Raw genomic sequence first — 13,903 nt, forward strand, 5'->3', positions numbered from 1 at the left:
AAAGGAAAGAAGAGAGAGAGAGAGAGAGAGAGAGAGAGAGAGAAAGAAAGAAGAAAGAATGAAAGAAAGAAAGAAAGAAAGAAAGAAAGAAAGAAAGAAAGAAAGAAAGAAAGAAAGAAAGAAAGAAAGAAAGAAAAAGGAAAGAAACTATAAGGAGAAGAAAGTTAATAGTACGAGTCTGTAGTGAAGTGGCTATAGGAATCAAAGTCCTGGCAGACCCAGCAAAAGGGGAAATGGGACATTATGAAGTTCTCCTTGGATAAAAGTTCCTCGGAGAATTTAATGTTTTTCCTCTACAACGCAGGATTCCCAAAGGGCTGCACTGAAGGGCAGCAAGCGCTAAACTAGACTTGCACCTCTAGTTTTGACTCTTCTATTGAAGAGGTAAGTGATCTTGAGCAAAACCCTGCCCCTCTCAGAGCCTCAGTTTTCCCTTCTGCAACACAGAAGGAAGAGATGGACTTCAAAGTCACTACCATTTTTTCCATGCATGTTAATTTACTTAGCCGTTAGGGGGCTAATTTTTCTAAGCGCTCTGCGGGTGACATTGGCGAATTCCCACCGCGGCTGAGAAGGGGTTAATTCGGTCGGCTCCGCCCCTCTGGCCCCGCCCCGCGGGCACCCCCACCCCCGCCAGGGTTGCACCTTTGACCCCGCCCCCAGGCTGTGCGTCCACCGGAAGTGCCCGCGCGCAGGCAGCTCACTTCCGCTGGGCAGGTGACAGCCGTGGGGCTCCGAGCAGCTGGCGGCACGGACGCACCGGGAGAGCGGGAGGACGAGGCCGCGGACATTTTGCTGCCCAGCCGAGCCGCGCTGTGGTGCCAGGAGCCGTTCGGACCTGCGGGTGAGGAAGCGGGGAGTCCGGGGAGGCCGGAGAATAAATGGGCGGGGAGTCGGGGGTCTGGGGTAAGGGGTTTGCGGGGTCATAGGTCACGGAGACGACAGAGCTCCCAAGAGGGGCGAGAGTGGGTTCCCAGGCCCTAACGAGACGGAAGGACTGCGGGTTCATTCATTCGAGCTTACTTGGCCGCGGGCCTGCACTCCAGCCGCTCCAGGTCTGCAGCTCCTCCTGGGGTGTCCTCCCAGAGAGACTTCTAGACTTAGGCCCCGCAGAGCCTGCTCCTGGCCAGAAGGGAAACTCCTCTTCGGGTCCTAGTATCTTCCTTTACACTCACCCCCATGGCCATTCTGAGGCCTCCTGGTCGTTCGGGGCCTTATCTCTTAAGAGCCAAGGTTCGAAAAGGAAAAAAAAAAAATCAAGAAACAGCCGCCTCCTCCATGGTAGGCTTGGGCTTGGTCTGTCCGTTGGTGTCTCAGACAGGGTAACTGAGGGCACCTGTAATCCAAAAATACTGATGCAAATACTCGCTACTGGTTATTGAGCCCCTACTGTGTATGAGGCACTGTGCTAAGTTCTTTACTTACAGTTCAGCGTATAAACTTAACAACTTGTCAGGTAGCTAGTGTTGTTATCCCCATTTTATCAGTGAGTAAATTGAGGCACAGAGAGGTTAAATTACACATGCAATGTCAATCAGGTAGTATAGGCAGAGTCAGGGTTCCTACTAAAGTTTTCAGGGACCCACGAAGTGCAGAGAAAAGAGAGACAGGAGCAAGGTTAGGGTGTACGGGCTATTTAACATCTTAAGTTATCATTATATTTATTTGCGTCTATGTAAAGATGTAGCCTTGTTGCTTCTCATCTAATCTTCATAAGGGGCATTTGATTCACCTTCTTTAGGATGAAACAGCCCTTCAGACTATTGCTGTGATAACCTTTCAAGTCAAGTGAAAGTTTTTCCTCACTATTGGGAACTGTGAGACACAAAACAGGACTATCCATGACTCTAAGACTATTCAGAACCTCTCTTTGAGAGTGGCTGAGTTGGACTCGTTTTGGAATAAAGAGAGGAACTACATCCCTAGTTCTTGAAGAACATTCTCAAAAGAAGGGTCTGTGTCTCTCTGAGAAAAGTGCAGGCCCCGTAGCTTCTTGGTTGTGGAAAGCACATCTTCCCTGGGAGATGGTGAGGTGGTTTGGTGGTCTGAGAACTAGGCTCTGGGAGCCTGAGCCTTCTTCCTTTACAGACACTTCGCTTGCTCTGGTTCTGTCTCAATTTCCCTGACAGTAGCATGAGAAAAACCTGCTGCCTTCCTACCCACTCCTGGGTATTGTACGACTTAATGAACCCATGAAGGTTTCCACCTGCTTCTGAAGAAAGCTGTGATGTAAATATTACTGTAATACTTTTTTTAAAAAAAAAAAAGACTCCATGGTTCCATTCTCCTAGTTCCACTGAATTCACAGAAACTTAATATTGTCACCTTATCCCTATCCTTCCAAGAGAGGATTTGAGATAGAGCAACTTGTCACAGATGTAGGAACATGAGCAGAGCTCAGAGCATCTGACTCCGTGTCCTGAGTTGAGCCCACCAGGCTCCTCTGATCTGTTAGAAAATCATGAAGAGCAGCTTCACTAGCTCTCAAAGCATCAGATCCCTCAGAAGTAATGTAGAGATTATCTGTGAGTGTGGGTTGAGCAGAGGTGTAATGGCAGAAGCACTCCCAACTCCCCATCAGTCAGCCCTGGGTTCCAACCTCAGCTCTAAAATAATCCTGGTCACCACTTTCCTTCCCCCACCCCCAGCGCTTGTGCATGTTGGGGTTAGATGAGGAAATTTGTATAGAGCCTGTTATTGTAGTGGGTGCCCTTCACCCTAGGCAGTTGATGCCAGCTGGGGGCCTGTGTCTTGAGGAAGGCTGTCACCTCTGGTTTGTGGGGTGTTACTTCCTTTTGCAAACAAAGACTTGATATACACAGGACTTCTCCTACCCTTTTGTTTCACTTCCTAAAAGTTTTTCAGAATAAGTTCAGTCTGTTGTTCCTGCTGGCTTTGGGCTTAGAATTTCATCTTTTTCTAGTCATCCTCTGAAACTGTTGCATGTCCTAATTGCTCACTTCCCAGAAAACCCCTACGCCTGGCACTAAAGCCTGAGGTGCTGACAGTGTGCAAACATGGCTTGGGTATGGGTTTTGCACTTTGGTGTATTTCTAAAAGCTGAGGGGGCATCTGTTATTTGAAGACGTTTCTTTTTCTCAGCATGTCTTTTTGCCTAAGATAGGTCACTGATAAATTATCACAACCCAGAAATGGTTTTTGTGTTCTTTTTCTCTTCACACAGAGAGAAACAAATAGCTCCAGAGAGAAAATATCACTCGAGCAGTTGGGGGATCCTTTTTTTAAAATCCTGCTGGCATATCCACTAGTGGTTCCTCCTTGCCCTCAGGCTAAAATTCACATTCCTTAGCATGGCATCCAAGGCCTTTTGGACACTGACCTCTGCTTGGCTCTTCTGCCTTATCGCCTACTCTATGCTTCCACCTCCCAACCTCCTCCCGAGCTCCAATCAAACTCAGCTGCTTTTCTGCAAAGCTCCAACTCTTTATACCTCGTGGCGTTGCTTTTTACTGTTCCCGCTGCCTGAACACCATTTCCTGTTACCATCCTCCCTTTGCTGGACCACTTCTTGGTGCCTCCCATCTGATCATTACCCCCACCTTGCAGGCCTGAACTAGATGCCCTTCTTCAATGTCCTGTGGCACTGATCATAATGGGTTGTCATTGTCTGTTTACTTGGCTCTCTTCTAAGTAAATGGCCCTTAATCCTTGGAGAGGATTTGTCCTAACTGTCTGTGTCTCCAGCACCTAGTAAAATGTCTGGCACACAGTAGGTGCTCACTAAGTGTTGAGTAAATGAACAGATGAATGAATTGTCAGGATTCCTCAACTCCTAAGAAATTCAAAGCACTTTCCAGATGATCGCCTGTCATCTATCCTCATGTCACCCCAGTGGATAGGGAGAAATCTGAGCAGTGATGGGATTAACTATTATCAAACTACTATTGCTACCACCCAGCCAACCACCAGCATGCTTCAGGGCCTCCAGAGACCTGGAAGTTGGGAAGGTGCTGGTGGTAACCTGGTCTCCCTGTGTAGTAGGAATAGTGACTAATATTCATCAAGTACTAAGTGGCTGGACACTGCTGAGGGCTTTGTATGTATTGACATGTTTTAGGTCACAAACCCCTCAGGTATGTGACATTGTAATTCTCATTTACCGTTGTGGTATGGTTGTACCTGTTACGTTGTGGAGGCCCCTGGAGAGCCCCTCTCCTACCTGCTGTGGCCACCTTTCCTTTCCCAACCCCTTGTTCTTGGATTGTCTCCTGTTATTTAATGGAGCTGAGGGGTAACTTGTCTGGGGTTCTAGACTCCTGAGCCTCATGCTTTTTGGGTTTTTAGCCTTGGGTTTGACCTTGGGCTTGGCCTTCATTCAGACAGTCTCCCTGAAGTTGGGAGACCTCTTCTAGTTAATATAAGAGTATGGCTGGTTGACTCCAGAATGCTCAGAGTTTATCGTCAGTCAAGATGCCTTAGTCTGATCCCCCCGGTTACCGTCTCCTCTGTGGAGTTGAGCTTGAAGATGGTAGATTTGGAAGTCAGCTCTCAAAAGCTTTAAAACCAGCCATTCAGTGCCCATTTTCAACTGTGAAAACATTAGTTACAACTGAGCTCTGTAGAGGAATAGACTTGGGTTACACATCCTTTTAACACACCCTAATTGCTTTTGGGGTCTTAAGCATATTGAGAGTGGAATGACCTAATTTCATTATAGCCAGCTGTTGAGACTGCTTCTGTGTGGTCTGATCTTTAAGGGCTGGGTGGGTGGCTGGATGTTGAGACACTGAGGACAGAACCTTCATCCATCCAACATTCGTTCATTCAGTATTTATTTCAGACCCTGCTGTGTGCCTGGCACTGGGCTAAGTGTGAGGATAGGTAAACAAGCCAGACAGTTTCTGTCCTTGGGTTGTTTACTGCATACTAATGGGGGAGAACGACAAAGAAGAGATAGAAAACAAATATTAAAAATTAGAAAAACTGATAAGCATGAGGGAAACAGAATCACAGCAGCTAGCACCTGTTAAAATGTAAGTCAGATTTCAGGACTCCTGCTCAGAATCCCCAGTGGCCCCCAGCTCACTCAGAGTAAAAAGCCAGTCCTTACCTTACCTGGAAGGACCCCTCCATTCTCCCCTGACCTCATAAGCCCCTACCCGCCTTGTTGCTCACTCAGCTCGAGCCACATCACCTTCCTGCTGTTCCTCAAACAGGCCAGGTACACTCCAACCTTTGCACTGACTATTTCTTATGCCTAGACAGTGTCACCTGTCACCTCAAGGAAGCCTTCTGTGGCCGCCCTGGTTAAATTTCAACCTCCCCTCCCCCACACTACCCATCCTTTTCTGCAGTATCTGAGATACTGTATATTTTACTGATTTATCTTACTTATGGTCCCTGTCTGCCATTAGGATGTGTACTCCATGAAGGGAAAGACTTTTGTCTGTTTCATTCATTGCTGCATCCCCAGCATGTAGACCTGTTTATGAAACACGAGAGGTGGTCAGTAAACATATGAATAGGACTACTAGGGGATGAGGACAGAAAAATTCCTACTTAGTGCGTGCAGGCATGGTATCTTTGAAATGATGTCATCTAAGCTGAGATTTGAAGGATAAGTTAGAGCAGCCACTCTAGAAGCTGGACAGCATAATCCAGGCAGAGGATCAGCTTGTGCAAAGGCAGTGAAGAGTTGGGCAGTTAGAGGAACACAGAAGTGCCCGTGGGCCTGGAGGGTTATAGGCAGAGGGAAGGGCCTAGCCGTGCTCACATCATAGCCTGTGTCAGAGCCCCCTTTACACCCCTCCCCCAGCATTTGTACCCCCACCTCCCACAGTTCTGGTTACTCTGTGAGCTGATGCCTGTGAGAGTAAGGGATGGTTGTCTGGCCTCACTGAGGGAAGTGGCCTGAACATGTCTCCCACTAGAGATGTTGCCACTTCTACCCTCTGCCCTTTCTTTTCTGTCTTATCACTTACTTACATTTATTGGCTATTATAATGGGCTATGGGGTCACGTTTTCAATTTCGATTTTGTCAGAATAGCTTGACTACCAGAACAGATGGGTCTCTGATCTGGCAAACCCTGTGAGTGGAACACTGGGAAGGTGCTCTCTAGCTCAGGATGGTTTACAAAACATGAAATTTCCTCAAGAGGCGAGTTGAACACTAGTCATTCAAATATTTATTGAGTACCTGCTGTTTGCCAAGTTCCAGTCTAGGAGCTAGGAATACACTAGTGAACAAAATGGACAAAATCTTTGTCCAAAAGAATTTATATGCTGGAGGGAGGAAAAAAATAGACAATATAAATACATTTTATAGTATGGTAATACTTTGAAGAAAAAACAAAAGAGGAAAAAGAAGAATAGAAAGTGAGGTAGATTGGTTGGGGATGTGTACAATTTTAAATAAAGTTGTCAGAGGAGGCCTCAGTCAGAAGGTGACGTTTGAACCAAGACTTAAAAGAGGTGAGAGACCAAGCCATGAGGCTATTTGGAGAAAGAGCCTCCCTGGCAAAGTAAACCATGTGTGCAAAAAGGTCCTGAGGTGGAAACATGCCTATTTTGTTCAAGGGTCAGCAAAGAGGGCCATATGGCTAGAACTGAGGGAGTGATGGGGAGAACCATGGGAGAAGAATTCAAAGAGGTAATGGCAGGGAGGGTGTGTGTGAGAGAGACAGAAGGGGGCATACATCTCATACAGGGTCTTATAGGCCGTGAGGCCATCGTAGGGACTTTGGCTTTTACTCTGAGATGGGGAACCATTGTAGGATTTTGAGCAGAGGGGTGCCACTGACTTAGACTATAATACGATTGTTCTGCCTGTTGCAGAGGTGGGTTGTGGGGGACAGTGTGGAAACAGCTTTGGTAGCCATCCTAATGAGAGATGATAGTGGCCTGGGGTCTGATGGTAGTGATGGAGCTGATGAAAAGCTGCTTCATGGATTGTATATTCATTTTGAAGTTAGACCCAGTAGGGTTTGCTGATAGATTAGTTATGGGATATGGAGGTGGTGGGGGGCGGGGAGAGTTGTCAGGGGTAACCGAGGTTTCTGGCCTGAGAGCCTGTTAAAGATGATATTGGCAGTAACTAGATAATGAAAGCTGCAGGATGAGCCAGTTGGAGGGAGGGGGGGAAACATGAGGTCAGTTTTTATCATGTTAAGTTTGAGCCTCCTGTTAGCTATATAGGCAGTCAAGTTTAGATGTCTATTAGGCAGTTTGGATACATGGGAGAGGTTGGGTCTGGGGGTGTAAAGTTGTGATTTGTCAGCATATAGATGATACTTGCAGCCTTGATACTGGATGATATCACCAAAGAGGTGAGACAGCATAGGTGGAGAAGGGAAGAGGCACCAGGCATGAGCCCTGAGCACTCCAGTGTTGAAGGAGAGGAAGAGGAGGAAAAATTGGCACAGGAAACTGAGAAGGAGCAGACAGTGGGGTAGGAGGGAAAGCAGAGAACATGGCACCCTGGAATCCAAGGGAAGAAAGTGTTTCCAAGAGGAGGGAGTGATCTGCAGTGTCAAATGCTAGTCTGCATGAGACTTGTTAGCCAGGATCACTGCATCTTCTGCCGCCAGGATCCGTAACACACTCTGGCACCCAAGACCATCTTTGCATCTTGTCCTTCCTTGCCTACCTCATCAGCTCCTTTCCCTTCCGAGCCAGGCAGAGGGTCTCACAGACTCCTGAACACACATGCTTATTTTGGCCTTAGATAAGTCACTCCTCTCTCAGCATCTCTAATTCCTAATTTTAAAACATACCGTATTTGCCGGCGTATAAGACGACTGGGCGTATAAGACGACCCCCTAACATTTCCACTCAAAATACAGAGTTTGTTATATACTCGCCGTATAAGACTACCCCCTCTTCCGCACACCTTCCACACACCAAATAAAAGGTAAAACAATATCAGATTTGATTTGGCCCACTGAAGTGCAAACAAGCGTATTGTATTTCGTGTCACCACATAACCGTTTTGGCGATGTTGAGCCACCATGTCTGCTACATGTTTTTCGAGTTCTGGCCAGTGTGGGGTGCCTCTTCTTAATGCACACTTACCCCTTGGCATACTCTTTAATGCTTTCTCATTTGATTTCCAGTCCCGAACCATCTTTTCTGTTACTCCATATTGTCTTGCAGCAGCACAATTATTATTTTCCTTAGCAAAGTTTATAACTTTCAGTTTAAAATTTGCATCATACTTCTTTCTTTTGGCTGGTGCCATGATAGGGATGATAGGGGTTTGACTGGACGACATTTTCTATGCTGTACTGTACAATGGTGCAGTATTGTGGTTGGCTGTTGGCTGTATACAAAGCCTGATTTGATTGGTCCCTGCTCCCTGTTTGCCCGCCCTGTCACTATAGCAGTCTGGTCCACCCTTGCATCAGCATCTCCCTGGGACCTCACTAGTAGTGCGCAAGTGCGAGCTCTTCAACATTCTAACAGGCACCATGATAGTGCAAAATCGCGAATCTTCAATGCATATGTAAAGAAATACACGGTAACCCGAATTTACCACACTCACAAAATCGCACACAGCCGAGCATACACCCAGCAGCGCTGCTGATGCCTGAACGGTATGTGGAATGAAGTGGGCGGGCATCGGGAGGCCACTATGGCACGGGGCAAGCACTATGGGCAGTCTATCTGAAGTGTACCTGGCGTATAAGACGACCCCCCACTTGGAGGCATATTTTTCAGGGCCAAAAAATCGTCTTATACGCCGGCAAATACGGTATTACCTTAAGAATTAAAGGAGAGGGGAGCCATAAATCACTTAGTACAGAGCCTGCACCCCTGTTGGTGGTTTAGTTATTCTCAATTAGTTAGGTTGGCATCTTGTGGGTCTTTTCCATGTCACCCTCACCCCTCCCTTTCCAAATCTGACCCATCTTTTCATGTTTAGGCAAGCCCTTCTTTATCTAAGAGGGTTTCCCTTGATGCTCTACCAGTCTCAAAACCCTCCTCCTCTGAGCATTGATGGCAGCTATCTGGAAGGCATCATCACTCTGCCTCTCACTTGCAGTCCTTTACCTGGTGTCTGAATCTGTAAGAACTAGTGGAAAAAGACTTCCCATTGTCTATACTGTGCATGTGCCTCTGTGTGGGGTATAACCCCAGTCTCAGAGCCAGTGGTGCTCTACACTGTTACGCATGCTGAGTAGATAACTGAAACCTGACCCATCTTCAGAAAGTGTTCCCATTGTATAAGTGGGAAAACAGATTTCAAGGAACCTTATTCTGTAGTCTTTGGCATCTTTCTCCTTCTCATTTTGATGAATTTAAGTATTGTTCAGAAGAAGCCCCCTTTTTTTTCAAGTCCAGAGGAACTTTTCTTTTTCTTCACAGCAGATCTTTCCACACGTTACTACTTGTAGAATTGAGAACTAGCACCTGATTCTAAAATTAGGTTCTAGAGATTCAGTGCTGCTACAGGAATATTTGCATGTGGCATTTGCCTGTCTAGTTCCTCTTCACTTGAGGCTTTAATTGCTAGCAGGTCTCAGGAGATTGATTTTGACCAATCAGTTTTTTTCCAAGTCCCAGGAGGCCCATAACCCAGCAAGCTCATCTAGACAGGCTTTCACTAGGCACGGTACCAAACTTGACATTCTCACTGTTCAAACTGGATGGCCTGGCCCTCAAATAACCTGTCATTCAACATTCAAGGGACTGCAGGGATGTGTGGCAATGTATTTCACGTACCCTTTAGCCTGGAGTGTGTGTGTTTCTGCCAGGGCTTCATTCAAAGAGGTGGAGTTGCCTCACTTGACAGAGTGGGACAAGCAGGACCTCATTATGGAGTAAGGGTGGGGAGTGTCAGCACTGCCATTTTCTAGCTGTGGGACTCCAGAAAGATGCCATGATCTTTCTGAGCTTCGGTTTCCTCAGCTGTAAAGGTCTGATTTTATCAATGCCATCACTGATTATTGTGAGGATTAAATTTGAAGCTCTGTACATAGTATCTGGCTCATAGTGGACATCTGTTTGGCATTACTACTACCACTGCCACCTTGGTTCCGAATTTCATGCCAAGCCTTAGGAAGAGCACAACTTATTTTTTTCATAGTTATTGAGCTGACTGGAAAGAGCCTATCTGTCTGAGTTTGGTGACTACATTGTCTCAGAAAGTCTGAAATCTGGTTTCTCTACTGCTGACTCACCTTTTACTCTGTGAATTGGCCTTACCTGTTTCCCCTGTCTGTAAAGTGAACTTTAGTACTTACTCATGAGGACCTTTTCCTTTTTAAAAGGAGATGATCAGACAGGTGAGGAGAGTTGTGTAGAATTACTAGGTGGTGAGAGGAATCATCATCTCTATTAAACTCTAAGCTTCATGGGGCAGGGACACAACCCAGAATGTGGCATAGAGCAAGGGAATATTTGTGGAATAAATCAACCTCTGCCCTTGAGACAGAACTGAAACAGCAAAACACTGGGGTGATCAAAGTGTGGCTTTTCTGTTCCAAATGAAAAAACGGTGGCACCACCTAGCCCCTTTTTATTCACTTCCTAGCTTAGTCTTGACTGTCCTTGAACTAACATGTGCTTTGGAGCAAGTTGCTGAATGGCTATTTATTAAGCAAGGATTTAACAGTAACAATTTCGACACTGACCTTGGAAGCTACCAACACAGACTTTCTGGGATCAGTTTTCCCTGCCTGAATATCCTAGAATTCAGAGATGAGTCTTGGCAGCTGGCTCAGACCTTGCCAAATGTCTCTTTCCCTTTTTCCTTTCCTATAGCTTCTTCTCTGGCTGATCTCACAATACCAGTTGTCTCCCTTGTTAATTCCCTGAGCTTGCAGTGGGCTGTGCTAGTGCTGCTGATGTCTTGCCTCATCTGACTGCAGAGCATGGACTACTCTAACTTGAATCACTGCCCCGAGACTGGAACAGTCCTTACCCTGGCCATTGGCTGCCGTTTGGGGAATTGCTTGGCTTGTTACTGTTTTTCTTCCTACTGAAGACCTAATAAGGTTTGCTGGTCCTGGCTGCATTCTGAATTTTTCTCTTTTGTCCTTTTGGAAATGTCTTTTGTCGTGCTCTGAGAATGATCATGCTCCATTTCCTCTTGTTTGGTACCCAAGAGGAACGCTCATTGGTGAGGAACTGGGTTTGTCATAGAATGTGAGATCTGGGAGGGACTTTATCTGTCATTTAATAGACTGGTTTTCCCATGGAACTATGGGTTGTCTGAAGGGCCGCTGGTGAGGGGGTTGGGAGTTGGCATAGCGGAATGAGCCAGGGTCTAGGACCCCTACTTTTACAGCAACCAGAGCAGTTCCACCTTTGTTTTAAACAGTTTAAAAGCAAGGAGGGGCTTGAAAAGCCACTAATCTGGTTGAATTCTCTTGTTTGACAATTGGTTAAAGGAAGGCTCAGAGATGGAGGGATTTGCCCAGGATCACATAGCTGTTGGTAGCAAAGCTAGATTTCTTGGCAGCCATCTTGGCATTGGATCAGCCTTGCCATGTTTGTTGAAAGTTAACTGCAAAACCTTATGTTCTCGTCTGCCCAGTCATCATTGTCTGGCACTCATCAGAGAATCTTGTCTTGATCTATTATGGGCCGTTGGTTTTGTAGCTTCTTTGGGAACCTGTCTTTTCATTCATTTTGTCAGCAAATGTTTGGTGAGCTCCTGGAATGTGCGAGGAATAGTGCCAGTCACTGGGTTGACAGCATTAAACAGGACAGATCCCAAATTAGAGTCATGAGGAGGGCTGTGGACAAGTCCACAATAATTGAGTCACATGTCAGGGAAGCCTTTGTCCTCTGGGTCCAGAGAAGGCTCCTCTGGTGCAGTGGTGTTTGAGCTGAGACCAAAGGATGAGCATGGGGGTTTTAGATAGATGCACCGTTGTTTTCTAAACTGTATTATATATATAAGAAAGGCAATATAGACAAAGGATATAAAATTCCCAGTACATAAAAAGGTGAATGATGAAAGGTCAGTCTCTCATCCATCCCTTGGTAATCCACCTTCCTTTCTGGAGGAAACCACTGTTAATATTTTTAGTTTACCCTTTCATGGATAGTCGATGTATTTGTAAGTATGGGTATTTATGTTTTATTAATTTTCATATTTATCTTTTTGATAGAAATGGTAGTAAACTACATACACTTTTACATCTTGCATTTTTCACTTAATATCTTAGAAAGTGTTGCATACAAGCACGTGTAGAACTGCCTCATTCTTTTACTTGGTTGTATAGTATTCTATATGTCTATATGCTGTGCCATAATTTTTTAAACAAGTCCTCTATGGAAGATGATTGAAGGTGTTTACAATATTTTTCTATTACAAAGGATGCTACATGAATAACTGTATATGCATAGTTTTGTACGTATAGAATAAATTCTTAGAAGCAGAATTGCCAGGTCAAAGGCTAATTGCTATAGAGATTGTAGCAATTTTAGACTCTCATTAGCATCATTTGAAGGTATCTATTTTCCCACATCAGCACCAATGTGGAGTGTCATTAGACTTTTGTGTCTTTACCAATCCAGTAGCTGATGGATGATATTTCACTGTAGTTTCAATTTTAAGCTTATTATGAGTAATCTTAAACCATGGTACTTCATTTTCTATGAACAGGCCGTATCCTTTGTCATTGTCCTATTTGTAGTCACTTTTTATATGCTAAGGAAAATAAGTTTTTGTCTGTAATGTGGTGCAAATGTTTGTGTGTGTATTTATTATGTCTTTTTTTTTATGTTTGTTTGTCCACACAGGAAAACTTGATTTTTATATAATTGAATTCATAGATCTTTTAAGACTTCTTGATTTTATGTCATATTCAGAAAGGCTTTATTTCCTCTGGGTTATACAGTGTTCTATTTTTCTTCTCCAATGTTAGGGGGTTTTTGTTATTTAAAAAAAATGTAATGTTTGTATAATTTACATCAAGTGAAATGCTCAGCTCTTAAGTGTATAGTTTGGCCAGTATCTGCATCGAGATACAGATCATATCCGTTGCCTCTAGAGTTCTTTTGTGCCCCCTTCAAGTTAGTCCTTCCCACCTAGAAGCATCCACTGATCCGATGTCCATCACCGTAGGTTAGTTTTGCCTCTACTGCTTATTTAAGAATTTCATATAAATGGAACCCCACAATATTTACAGTGTTTATGTTTATACTTGTCAGTGTGCTTTCATTCTCACATTATTCCATGAGAAGAAATATGTGAAATAAATAGAGCAGCAGGTGGTAATGTCCCCATTTTCAAGAGGGGAAATTGAATTATGGAGATGAAGTGAACTGTAACCTTAGATCAGTACTCTTTCCTTTAAAAATGATTATTATTAGCAATTTTGAGAACTAGAGAAAAGTTGAAATATATTCAATACTTTCTTAATATATTTTTTATAGATTTAAATTCATTTCATTAGTTTAAAACACAGAAAGATATTCTTTATCTCTTGTTCATAAAATTATATTTAGATATGTGAAGACTTCCTTTTTTTCTTAAACCTAACCCTAACTCTAGTGGCTAACCACCACCACCCTCCAAAAAAAACCCCAAAACATCCAGAGTCTTTAGCTGAGAATATATGAGTTCTTTTCCCCCTTCCCTTTTCTTCATAGGACCTCAGTTTTCCACTCTTACATTACATTACATCTTTGTCCGTGGTCAGTATGTCAGTGATTCTCACCAGGGACTTCTTTATGAATCTAGAAAACCTGAGAGAAAACTACTTTATTTCAGGCTTTATTCCTCAATTTCTTTTCTTTAAGCCTAGTGGCAGGAGGAAGCAGGTATGTTAATAAGATTTTTTTTTTTTAAAGTGAGATTAACAGGAACTGGTCCTGAGGTTGTAGCATCAAAGTTACCTTCCGAGGATTGGTGTGGGAAGGTAGACTTCAGGTAGAGAGAGATAGCAGCAATGGCTCCTCAAAGACAAAACCAGGGCCGGCCGAGTGGCG

At 44.4% G+C, this 13,903-nt stretch overlaps 1 protein-coding gene across 6 annotated transcripts in view; it reads left to right on the forward strand.

Moving 5' to 3' along the window:
• Positions 1–691: 691 nt before the first annotated feature.
• The window catches only part of AP1B1 (adaptor related protein complex 1 subunit beta 1), a 49,060-nt gene continuing 35,848 nt past the window's right edge, over positions 692–13,903 (forward strand). For all 6 annotated transcript variants that reach the window (XM_019643120.1, XM_019643121.1, XM_019643122.1 and 3 more), the window contains exon 1: positions 692–844. The gene's annotated coding sequence lies outside the window, so the exon portion shown is untranslated. The remainder of the gene's footprint in view (positions 845–13,903) is intronic.

The sequence above is a fragment of the Hipposideros armiger genome, unplaced genomic scaffold (genome assembly GCF_001890085.2).
Source record: "Hipposideros armiger isolate ML-2016 unplaced genomic scaffold, ASM189008v1 scaffold_75, whole genome shotgun sequence".
NCBI classification, from domain to species: Eukaryota; Metazoa; Chordata; class Mammalia; order Chiroptera; family Hipposideridae; genus Hipposideros; species Hipposideros armiger.